Consider the following 12,731-nt stretch of genomic DNA (forward strand, 5'->3'; position numbering starts at 1 on the left):
TTAAATATTTTATTGAAAACAAAGAGAGGGAATGTGCATAAAAAAAAGAAAAAGGGAAAAAGGAACGTCTTCACTTGTTCACTGACAATCTAAATACATCTGTGGGGGGGGTGTACCTCTCACGTTGTTGCCTCATGTCCTGACAAAATCACTGACACGCGGATGAATGCAGCTGTTGTGGAAACAATAAGGGATTGTGTCACCTTGTTGGTATTTTTTCGCATGTTTGTTTAGATTTGAGTACTTGTTGACACAGAGGGACATTTCTGCAGGAATGACAGAGGGGGTGTTACGCATCAACCCCCCCAAACACACGGACTGCATGCGTGCGTGTTTGTGCGTGTGTGTCTTCCTCCCTCCTGCCTCCCTGCATCTGACAGTGTCCCTCCCTCTTTCTCTCTCTCCCTCCTCCTCCTGCTTCTCTCATTAGGCTTTTGCACCGGCAAAACACCGACACACTCCCTTTCCCTTAAACCGCGGGGAACGAAACGCGGAGCGGCGGCAGGAGCAGGACTGACCTCCCCCCGGTGCGCACCATCCATGGTCCTCCCCTGGATGTCTGTCTGACAGGAGGGTAGGTTGAAATATTCATTTTTTTTCTCCCCTGCCAGTTTGCTCACGTCCGAACAAGAACAGTCTTGGTGGTGTTAAACGATTTGTTGAATGTCGGGGCTTTAACGTTTTCGAGATCTGTCACGCAGCTCGTCAGTGATAAGGGCGCTTTGTTACAGCTTTTAGCTGCTGCAGGGAGAAGGCATGTATTCAATCTGCAGCTGTTCAGTAGACCATCATTTTTAAAACGCGAATGGACTTTGCCCACTTGCTTGCCGTCCTCTGCCGGCGGATGAATAATATTGTGGGACTGAAGCAGAAGCAAGTTATAGCGTCGTTTGTGCGCCCACTGGCTCAGTCACTGTTGACATCAGACCTGCAAACCAGCAACCAAGGCAGTGAAACCTCCCCTGTGCTCCCTCTCTGCTGCCTGGACAGACACTTTACACATCACGTTCTCACCCACAGCACGGCCTTGACTTTCATTTTGGATTTCCCACGTCCTGCAAAGTTGTGCGTGGCTTCAGGAATCAGCTGTTGTCTGTTTTGTTTCAGTTTGTGTCTCGGCCTGTCAGCCTGTGCTACTGTATTTTTCAACACACCCAGCACTAATTATGCAACAGCCACACTGACATAGGCACATACACATACACACTGAGGACTTAGACAATGTTGCCATTGTCACACCCTCTCTTCCACACCTCTGGTTTGCCTACACAAAGTGCTTGAGTTTTTCTTATAAAACAAACTCAAGTGGATTTGTGTTCATACTGTACCCTTCTGAACTCACAGTGAGTCAGTCTCAAAGTCATGTGTAAATGATGTAAAATACAGACTTCAGCTGAACACTGTGGAGACATTTGGCTGCAGAGGTGCAGCAGCACTTTGCCTGTTTCTGCCTGCATGCTCAGGCAGGCCCATGTATGGAAATGGCATCAACCTTTGCCCCCCCCCCCCTCCCCCCACACCTGACTTTTGCTGGTTTTGTGGAATTACATACAGTACTAAAGAGGGCTGGATGCTTTACTGGGACAGTTCTCTGTTGTTGTGCACCTTCAACTTGCTTCCCCAACTATATTTCTACCTTAAATGTCTCTTGGTTGTGAGAATGATTTCCAGGAAAGTCCTGTGAAGTGTCACCTTTACAAGCCCTTATCACTGACTCTTAAGACATCTTATATTATCACACGTCTTACTGCGCAGGTTTGTCAAGTCCTAGCATCGGCTCAGTTCCTCTGCAGTGTTCTGTCCCGCTCCCTCTTGCTGTACAGGTGGGTTTATGATACTCCGTCACACTCTTCCTCCAGGCCGCACACGCTGTCAGCCTCAGCTGGTGGACCCGCTGTCACACAGCATCCATGTCGTTAACATCGGACACACTCCTGTGCCTGCTGTGTCAGCCTTGCCTAGTCAGCCTGCCAGCCAGCCTCCCTCTGAGCATCACCTGATTCCTCCTCTCCCTCCTAACTGCCATTACCTCATCTCAGCACCAGCATTGGTTTCTCTGCTGTTCGCTTGTCAGTGTTTCGACGTGAGTTTGTCATCACACAGTGTTCAGACACACTGAAGTGAATCAAACTCAAAGATTCAAAGATGGCTTTATCTTCTTTTTACCGGAGTGTGTATGTACACAGAGTCCTGCTACTAGTGTGTACATGTTAGTGTTTGTGCGTGACTTCAGAATCCCGAGGGTGCTTCTGGGATTTCACAGCGCAGCATGTTGCCTGCCGACATTTGCAATTCAAATGAGCATGTATGAGGCATCCATTGAAGCTGAGCGGCCCTCCTCTCCTCTCCGTCTCATCGGAGGCAATCATTCCTTGCACTTGCGAGTTAACTCAACCATTTCTTATTGACTTTTCTGTTGGAAAACGAGAGAAATGAGTGGTTTGTATGAAACAGTGCTGAGGGAAAAAGAATATTTTCAGGTGGCTTTCTTGCACACAGTTTATTGTATATATACAGTAGCTCTTGGCACAGGCGTGGAATACTGCATAATTGTGTGGAGTCACCCTGATGTTGCCAAGGCATGCAACAGGTACTGCGTGTGTGTGTCTGCGTGTGTGTGTCTGCGTGTGTACTGCACTTGGCTGTCATTGCTGCCGTCCCAGCTGAATGTTCTTTGACCCCCCCCCCCCCCCCCCCCCCCCCCCATGTTTTTGTAGCTTGGTGAGTGTGGTCACGTCTCTTCCTGCCTGCTGAACTCCAGTGACCAGTCACAGACACACAAAGAAACACACATACACACATTTGTACTTCTGTACTTATGAGGAGCTTCTCTGATACAAAGCATTCCTTATCTCCCAACCCCAGGCCTTACCCTAGTTTTAACCTAAACCCAATTTTAACTCTCCAGTTATAATTCTTAGTATTTTCCATTATAACAACTTTCATTTTGAGACTATTTGTGGACAAATTTCTCAGCTATAACCATTTGTTGTGTTTGCAATATTGTTATTTTCACTATTGATGGAAGTGCCTTTCCTGTGCTACGTTCAAATTGCATACTCACACCCGGAGGACACACAGGAAACAATGCATGCATGCTTCTAATGTGACACGGAAGACAAAAGCTAGTGCATGTGTGTATTGCATTTATTGTGGAACATTTGATCACAAGTCCAGATTTACCATAATGGATGACATGTTGACCATTGTCTTTAGTCCTCTTTAGTCTTCTTTATCACAAAGATGCAACACAATAAACCTTCTCAGCCCGTGCCTCTGTAGATACATGTGTCACTCTGAAAGGATGCTGTTTTATTAAAATACACTTTCTGTTACCACCCACAACCACAGGTCCTGCTAGATTAAGTCTAAAATGTAATTGGTGCTCTTAATGATACAAGAAGCATGTCAAGAGGTTTTGTCAGGGACAAGTGAATATTTACAACTTTCCATACACATCAAAGATTGTTCACACACCATGCAACTAATACCTGATACCTGATAACTGATGAGCAGCCCTGAGTTATTGATTGTTGGCTGATATAACTGTAATTGCAGGACTACAGTGGAACAGTGCGCTGCAGCTTTGTGTTTTGTTTACCCAACATGCCCAGAGACCTAATCTTATTCTGTTTTACATGCTCTTTTATCAGCTTTGTTTGGAATAACCAAAAGAGGATAACACAACATTACAGCAGCTCAGTCCAACAACGGTTCTCACAGTGGCTGTGTGTGCTTTTGTTTAATGGAAATTGAATTAAGCCTCATCAGGATGCTGCAGCCGCTGCAGTCCTGTCAAAATCTTGTTATGGTGCAGACTTGAACATCATATTGTTTCACGGCGTGATCTCTAATAGTGTGTCCGGCAGTTGCTGACAGCTATGTTCACAGTTATTTGGTTTTCTTTCCTCCGTCTATTGAGGGTCTCTTCCCAAACCAGTTGCAATCCTGTTGCTCTCTGTCTAATCTGGGCTTTATTTTTAGCTTTGGTTTTTTACTCACACAGCTTTGGGCGATTTACTGCCTTCTTCAGATTGCATCATTCTGTCTGCACTCGGGTGTGAGAAGAGAGAAAGCGAAGCTATTTCATGCCATGAAACAGTTTTATTTCACCATTGTATTTCCCACCTTCAGTCATACAGCTCTGCACTGTTGATGGGAATCATCACTTTGTCCTTCTGAAGGGGAGGCAGAGATCTTTACCCTGAGCAGCAGCTGAGCTTGCCTCAGCCTGATGATTACAGTGAGTCAGCAGGTTCTCCTTTTTTTTTTTCCCCTTCTTTCTCCTTCCTTTGCATACCTACACTCGTCTCCCTTGCTCCCTCTCGCCTTTTGCCTTCTTTGAACAAATCCCTTGCCTCACAAGGATGAGACTCATCATGTTGTTGTCTGACTTTGATCTGGTGCAACGATACCCATAATGCTGCTCTTTTTTTTGCCTCCCCACTGTAAAGAGGAATTTATATTTCAGGCAAAGTTGGCTCACATGGGGGAAGGGAGCAGCTGCCACTTCTTTCCAGACTGTTTATTCTTCCTTCATTGTGGCCTGCCATGGAAATACTTTTCTCCAGCTATTTTGGCCTCTTCCAACGAGCCAAGCCAGCAGCTATTGTTTTCTTCTGGCCACTTAACACTTAGCAGTCATTAATTAGGGCCTCTGCATTCAACAGTTGTGTAGGAAGGCTAATTCCATTGTTGATCTGTGTCCATTTCCCCGATGATTAGTGTGTGTGATTGGCTGAGTCTCTCACATTGTAGAGAGCTGGTGAATTGAAGAAAACGACTTACCGAGGTCCATCTTTGTGCAAATTATTTATAAATATATAAAACAAGACATAAAAAGAGGATTAGGAGAGATTAGACTTGCAAAAAAAAAAAAATAAATCAAAAAATGTTGCTTACTGCTGCAAAGTAAATTCCAGAGTTGATTTGCACAAAATTATTTTTAGGACATAATGAAGTTGCATGATGCAGGTAAAAAGTGAAGTAAAGAGAAAATGAATTTGGTTTTTCAGGATGATGGTCCCATGGTAATTGTTGTGTGATTAAAAATTGTTGCTGCTGCTGCTCTGTGGTTAACGAGATATGCAGCTCTGCTGAGGAAAGTGGGCACACTCTTGACCTCTACACGACATTTCATCGGTAATTAGACTGAAAGATGATTGTGCACCAAATGGCCAATGAAGCAGGTGGGTGTTAGACTTACACACGGGCTGTGGCTGGTTGTCTGCTCGTTGGATAGCACCCAGTGTTTCTCAGTGCTGAGAAATGTATTTGTTGCAGTGGTCTGTGGCGGAGTACACACACACACACAAACTACTCCCAGTCCCTTTGGGCCTGTCATGTGGCTTCTAAACTGGTCGGACAGGTTGGAAGGCAGATCCAGGCACAGCTGCAGTCATTTCTCCTCACTTTGTACACTCACACTAGGTGTGTGTGTTTACAATTCTCAGTTATAATCAGTGGAAGCACGTGATGCACGTCTTGTGTGTTTACTGTGCGGTTCATGCATTTTGGTTTGTTGCACCAACTTGCTTGTTGCTGTGTTTGGAGCCTAGTGAAGAATCAACTGTACTGTACACACACACACACACACACACACACACACACAAAGGCAATCTGTACTTTATGGCAAAACATACAAGTTGTGTACAGACTCATTCTTCCATCAAATCCCCATGAGAACAAAGCGTTATTAGATCATCTGTGAGGCAAAGACATCTTCAGATTTACCATATGTGGTATCAGATTTCATAATGCTATTAGTCACGTTGACCATTTCAGGCTTGGCTGTGTCAACACACGTCACAGGATCACACTGTATTTCATCACAGGTTATAGCTGCTTCAAAACAGCCAGTAAATGGTCCTGTGGTGATATCTGTCAGCTTCTTTTTCCAAGGACAAGAATGAATTTCACTTTCAGAATAAATCAAAATCTGAAAAACTGCAATTCAAGGACAAACGGAGCAAATTCTACCTGCTGATGGAGATGTGTGATACACCTGAAAGATGTGTTGAAATATTTTTGTCAACAATCATACTGTGATTCAACATAATCCAGCCCATTTAGCACAGAGTGGGTATACCGTAGGTTTACGTGCCGTATTCCGTTTACATAGAGGATGAAATAATCTGCATATAGAGACCTAATTTAGTTTTAATTTTAATGTAATTATGGTTGCCTCATGGTATACAGTGGGACTAATAGTCATGCTGTCCAGAAGAAATTGTCAGAGTATGTTTAGGAAGATGTGCTGAGGGGGCGAATGGAAAAAAAAAAAGGCAGCTAATTGGAGAGTTGAGTCAGAAAATCTGGGACACTGGGAAATAACTGCATGTCCAGACTCACTGACATGGGCCAACCCACAATGGCACGTGTCAAAACACAGGTGGTGTATGGCTATAGATGGAAAACAACTAGTGTGGGTGTTTTGATGGGTGCCATATACCACTGTAGTCGACTTGCCCTTTAGAAAAGTCCTGGAAAGTTCTGTGGTGCGTTCATGTGCTGTTTGGAATGTACGACATTAGAAACTTGAGCATTAGCTGCCAAACAGGAACCTCTTTGATGCAAAAAGCTTTAAAGTTCATATTATCTGTTTCATGACCCCCACATTTACTGGCCTTCTATTTATTTTCTGACAACAACAGTTTACTAGTTATTCAGCTCATTTAAGTTTTGATTCTCAGTCCAGATACTGAGGCATGAATACAAACTTTCGGCTGGATTTTTATGCAGCCATAACGGAACAGAAAAATACATTTCCGCTGTGATGGATTGCCTTTCTAAAGCAACTTTCAAAGAAAAAAAGTAAGTCTCCACATCACTGAAAAAAAGAGTACTGTTGGTAATGTAAAGTAGACTTTAGTAAGCTGTTGCACCATGTTTTTATTCCTAAACTATTATTGATCACACACATGCACACCCACAGTTTGTCGTGCGAACAGGGAAGCATGCCTCTATCACTCTGTGGGTCTTGCAGTACATGTGGATGTATATGTGGATGACAGCCTCTGTCCTGGTGATTTGTCTTGTCTGTTGTGCAGCTCCAGCTTTTCAGTCATGCGGCAGAAAAGTGTTTGTCAGTTGATGGCTTTTGATTATTTTCCAGCATTGCACACTGTACAAAACAGTTTACACCTGGTTTTGTGCAGAACATCTCAGTAATTTTTGTTGGTAAATTCACAATCAGAAACATGGAGCATTTTGCACAGGGGACTGCTAGGATTGGTGAAAATCGTAAGGTCATGCAGATTTCACGGGGACTGGTTGAATTCGTGTTAGCTGTTGCGATCGTGACAGTGCAACATCCTGGAGGGACTGGTAATTGTAATCTTCTACTGCATATACAGTATATCTATCACAGCTGAATCAGCTGCATACTGTGTTGTTCCTCTCACTGTCTTGTTCCTCAGTGTACCAATAACTGTCCTTTCACCTCATTACTAAGGCTGCTGATTTATAATCAGAGCAGGCGCTGTCATCTGCAGCAGGTCTCTGTGAAGCCATACGCTGGTTTTACTGCAGCAGCACCCCCTCAGCACATACAGTCTTGTTTGGAGTGTGTGTCAAAAGTAAACCCAAAGTAAAAATCTGCTACAAATCCCAGTCCTGCTGTTCAGCATGGCAGCAGTGGTTTGTAAAAACCGAAATGTAATGTCGTTGTGTTGTGGGGTGGTCCTCCGCTCCTGACTGAAACTTCTGTGTTTGTTTTTTGATCACTCATGCGTTTGTGTTGTTATCACATCCCGCACAACACTCTCACTTCTCCCCGCCACCTGCACTCAGAGAGCTGTAAGGCCACTCCTCAGAAACGGAAACCACTCATTGTTTTTTTAGCATCAGCGGCTCCCTCTGCGATAGTCGGCTGTTCTTTTTTTTTTTTTTTTAACCACGGGCTTTTCTGTAATTGTTCCATGTTTTTTAGAGCTTTTTTTTTCTGCCCGGGCATGAAATGTTTTCACTCTGCATCTACTGATCATTTATGGATTCTTCTCTGTCATACACAGAGTTTTTTTTCCTCTTTTGTTTTTATTTTGGCAGCAGTAATGTGAGGTTCCTTTATAATTCATGCCATGATTGATGTCCCTCTGGTAGCAGTTTTCATGCTGCAGTCTCACCAGACACTTTTACTCCAACAGCACATATCACTGCCAAACACTCCAGTGCACAGATTAAGATGCTTGGTGTTGGCTTTCAGTGCCATTTAGCAAACCGCACTCTGTTGTCCACATAGTAGTAGTAGTAGTGCTTGGCAAGTGACTGATTCTGCTCACAAAAGTTTGAAAGACAAGTCTAAAATGTTGTTGAGCGGTATTGACATCCTTTTTCAGCCTTAGTCTCCCTGTGCCTGTCCCTGTCTATACCTAAACAAATACTGAGCTCCTTGTTCAGCATCTTTACAAATCCTCTGACACTGACACCAATAACACAGAGAGCTCCTGTAGCTTCCTTTCAGCCCCAGCTCTGATCCTAATAAGGAGATGAATGGGTCTATACAAACAGTAGAGTTGAGCTGGGGACTGGATGTATGCCCACTGCCCTTCTCTCTCTCTGTGTGTGTGTGTGTGTGTGTGTGTGTGTGTGTGTGTGTGTGTGTGTGTGTGTGTGTGTGTGTGTGTGTGTGTGTGTGTGTGTGTGCGCGCTGTGGGTGAAATGCCTGTTTCAGTCTCTTCTGATCTGCTTTTGGTCTCTGTTCAACTTGTCAGTGGTCAGTTCAGGTGGAGATAGAGAGAACAACTCCCACAGCTCCTGGGATGGACAAAGTTAAAGTGAAAGCTGAAAGGCACACAAGCCTGGTGTGTTTGAGAATGGAGTGGAAATGCTACAGATAAAGGGTCACTCAGGTGACCTGATGTCATCACTGCAGGTGAATAATTTGGGTAGATTGAGGAGCTAGAGGAGGAAGGCATTGACCAATGACTGAAAGTAACTAATATATAACCATTATCTTCACCCCCAAGTTGATTCATTGGAGTACTAGTCCACCCGAAGACAACAGCCACATGTGTCCTGATGTTGTAGTGGGGTTGTTTAGCTGAGTTAAACTCATTAAAAACAGGAGTGACTCACTTCTATGCTGTCAGTTATCAGCTCAGAGGTTCAGTGGTGTATGAGAGCATACTTCAAAATGGTGGTCAAAGAAAATAAGTATTCATCCCTTTAAAACAAAGAAAGAGTTAACTAGATCACTTATACGTTTCTGGACTCACACACACCACAGCTACTAGCATCCTTATCAGATAGAAAATACTTTATTTACACAGGAAATAATTTGATATAGTTAATATAGTTACTTTCACAGTAAGAAATATAATTGCAGAAATCAGTTGCTTTCTTTAACTCCAGTTTTCTAAAATTAGTACCAGTCTAAGTTACACATAACCACACTCTGCATTGTTTGGATGTACTTGCATTTAAGTCATATGTCCTGAAATGACAGATTGGAAGTGAAACGACAGTCTTCACCTTCAGTTTTGTGACATACTTGTCATGTGGAATATACAGTACAGTATGATTTCAAGAGGGATTTGAAGAAATTGTTCAGAGTTTTGGTTTTGGTTCAGAGGTTTGATCTTAGGTTTGATCAGCCATGTTCGTTTGCTGAGTGATATCCTCACAACTCTGACCCGTGATGCTGTAGCTAGCTTTTACAACCCACCAGCAGTCAAGTGTGATTTCATATGATGGATGGGGTCGGCTGGCATTTCATATGACTGATGTAGGCCTATGCATATGCTTTCTTTCATTTTAATACTAAGAAGGATACACAGAGACACAACAGACCCTAAAAAAAATTTCAACTTTTTTTTACTTCACTGTGTCTTTAAAGCTCCAAATGGGGTTCTATACTTTTTCTACACCAATCGCTTGTCCACATGTAGTTTGCGTGGACAATTTATTGAATAGGGCTGCTCGTGTGAGCCACAAGGCCATGTGGATACGGTATGTGGGGCTCTGTGCAACAATGGTGGACTGCAGTTTTAAAAAGGAAGGAACACTGTAAGAAGGGAGTTTTTTAAAAAAAACCAAAAACTCTGCTCTAACACTTTGCTTTAACACTGGGAAATAATCAGCAGAGGGCTTTTACACCTGCAGTCTCAGTCCTCAAGTACGTTTCAGGGCTATATCAAGAACGTCTGTTATTTTAGAAATGGGAAAAAAACTCCATTAAATTCTCCAGAAGCCTGAAAGCATTTATGTCATTTAGAAATGACACAGATTTGTTGATACTATGGAAATTATGTCCTCTCTTTGTTGCTTTCAATACAGAGAGAGAGGGACACACACAAAATCACAGCACTGAATGCTAATTATTCTAAATGGTTTCACTCTTGTCCGGACTAAGTTGTGTAAAGATGAACTGGGCAGAGAAAGAGCATCAGCCGTTTTTCAGACAAGATCTCATGATAAGCTTTTATGGAGCTTTAGAGTTGTTTTCTTCAGAATTTGTGCTTGCTCACAAATGTACAACAAGATGAGAAGAGACCATTGTTGGAAGTAATTTCTGTGGAGGAATCTGAAATTCATGAACAATAAAAGCCTCAAAATTCTTCCAAGTTATTGTCTCTGCTCTTATTTATTTCTCTCAACAGAGAGTGGGAGGCTCTCACCATAAATGTTTCCCTTGTAAAGTGGTTTGCATTTGCGCATGTTGTGTAACAGATAGGAAGATGTGGGAGTGCAATGTTGCACCGTCACAACATTGCTGGGATTATATATATTTTAGTTGTTCCTTGGTAGCAGGCAGTAGTGTTTTTTTTAACCAGCATATCTGCACACTCTGTCCTTTAATTGTACACAAAGAAAATAAAAGCATGTGTGAAATTTACCCCCCCCCACCCACCCACCCACCCACCCAAAAAAAATAGAGTAACTCTTTTCCACAGGGCAGGATTTACACAGAATGACTTCTTGGGGCTGGATTGGGTGGGAAAAAAACAGTGACAAACCTTAATCAAGTGTTACATTTAATTTGGCAGTTTCCTTTTAACTGCTTCTTTCACACTTCACACAGGCACCCCAGGCTAATGTTGGTTTATAGAGAGCTGGACTTTGGTTAAGGATGGATAAGTCAGCGCTTCAGGTCACTTACTGTTTAGCCTGAGACCAGATTTGATTCCGTCTCTACACCTGAGTCATCACTGCTCACCATTATTCAAGTATGCTCAAGTATGCTTATAAACGGTGTGTTAACACCACCCTTATTTTAGCCTGAGGCTGTCTATGAGTTTCACGGATTATTTTCAAGGCCCGACTGGCCTCCAGCTGTACTGTAATTCCACAAGCAGCCAGTGATAATTCTCTGGCAGAAATGTCTTTTATTGCCCCAAACTGGATTGAGATTGAAAAGTGAAGACCAGCTTGTCAAATGTGGACCACTGCAGGTTTGACACTTAGGGAAATACGGTTACATGCTTCTTTTCAGACAGTAAATGTATTTCATCTGCCAGTTTTTAAGCATATTTTCAATTTTCACATGTAAAAGTCAGTGCGAACAAATTGAAAAGGAAAAAAAAAACCTTGCAAACATGTTTTACATGAGGCTTATTTGTCAATCAAGCTTCAACTGGGAGGAGAAAAATGACGGCAGACAAAAACATCAGATACGTGTGCACTGATGAGGAGACTGTGATGTTCCTCAAATTAATACATGAAATAAACATAAATGCTGACAGGCAGATTACATCACCAGAGACAGACTAGCTGTTTCCTCCTATCTCCACGTCTTTGTGCTACGCTACGCTACCTGGCTCTTGGCTATAGCTTTATATTTAGCAGTGGACGGTGTCCGTTGACATGAAGCTGATAATGTTTTATGAACATACGAGCAGGATGTAGCCAGCCACTTTTCACTGACAGGAGAACTTCATTTTCCTTAAGTTTTTAGAGCATCTCATGAATGTGACAGATGTGTTTATTGAATGTTCTTTGTAGCTGTAAATGTTTATTCTTGTAAAATGAGGATCGAGTCAATAATCTGCAGACTTTGTCCAGTTGCTCTTCCATCTGCCTTTACACAGTCTCAGCCAAGATGGGCTGCATGCTGCCATTCCAATGTTCAAATAGATAAACAAACAAAGCAAATTGGATAACTTGAACACGGTCTCGATGACACATTTGACATTTCACTGTGATCGATATGCCTTCGCTGCAGCTACAGCCCCATGAGCACATTAAGAAATGTACATGGATGGGTGGAGCACAATGTAACTGCCATCATTCACTTCTTTGTGCTGTTTTGTGTAATCACTTAATCCCTCAACACTCTGTCTGAAAACCATGTTCATAATTCATATGGGGACCATTTCTCACTTTTTGTAGAAATCCCTCTTAGTTTGAAGTGTTATTATTTAGCTTTTCTGTGTCTTGATTCAATAAGAAAAGTATAACGTTAGTTTCATAAGTAAGTCCCACTTTTCAAGGATCAATGTTTATGTAACTCTAATTCATATTCACATCCAATCGGTCGACTGTGCTGTGGAGTGGAAATAGATTCACTACTCCAGAGAATGACCAGCGAGCTGACAACCGATAGAATATTCAGTCCAACCACAATCATCTTGTATTGTGTGCTTGTCTTCGACTCCCACAAATCCTCCCATGTCCTACTCTAGTGCTTCTGGCTGCCTGTGGCTGCTCGTTTCAGATTCACAACCTTGGCAGGGGTGTTTAGGGTTAATGGAGCTGCACCCGTGTAACTGTAGTCCATTTTTCTGTCCTATCAG

General features: G+C 42.7%; 1 protein-coding gene across 3 annotated transcripts in view; it reads left to right on the forward strand.

Annotated features, from left to right (window-relative positions):
- The first annotated feature begins 446 nt into the window (after positions 1 to 446).
- The window catches only part of LOC121178866 (band 4.1-like protein 1), a 78,904-nt gene continuing 66,619 nt past the window's right edge, over positions 447 to 12,731 (forward strand). For all 3 annotated transcript variants that reach the window (XM_041033289.1, XM_041033290.1, XM_041033291.1), the window contains exon 1: positions 447 to 574. The gene's annotated coding sequence lies outside the window, so the exon portion shown is untranslated. The remainder of the gene's footprint in view (positions 575 to 12,731) is intronic.

This window comes from Toxotes jaculatrix, chromosome 3 (assembly GCF_017976425.1).
Source record: "Toxotes jaculatrix isolate fToxJac2 chromosome 3, fToxJac2.pri, whole genome shotgun sequence".
Classification (NCBI taxonomy): domain Eukaryota; kingdom Metazoa; phylum Chordata; class Actinopteri; family Toxotidae; genus Toxotes; species Toxotes jaculatrix.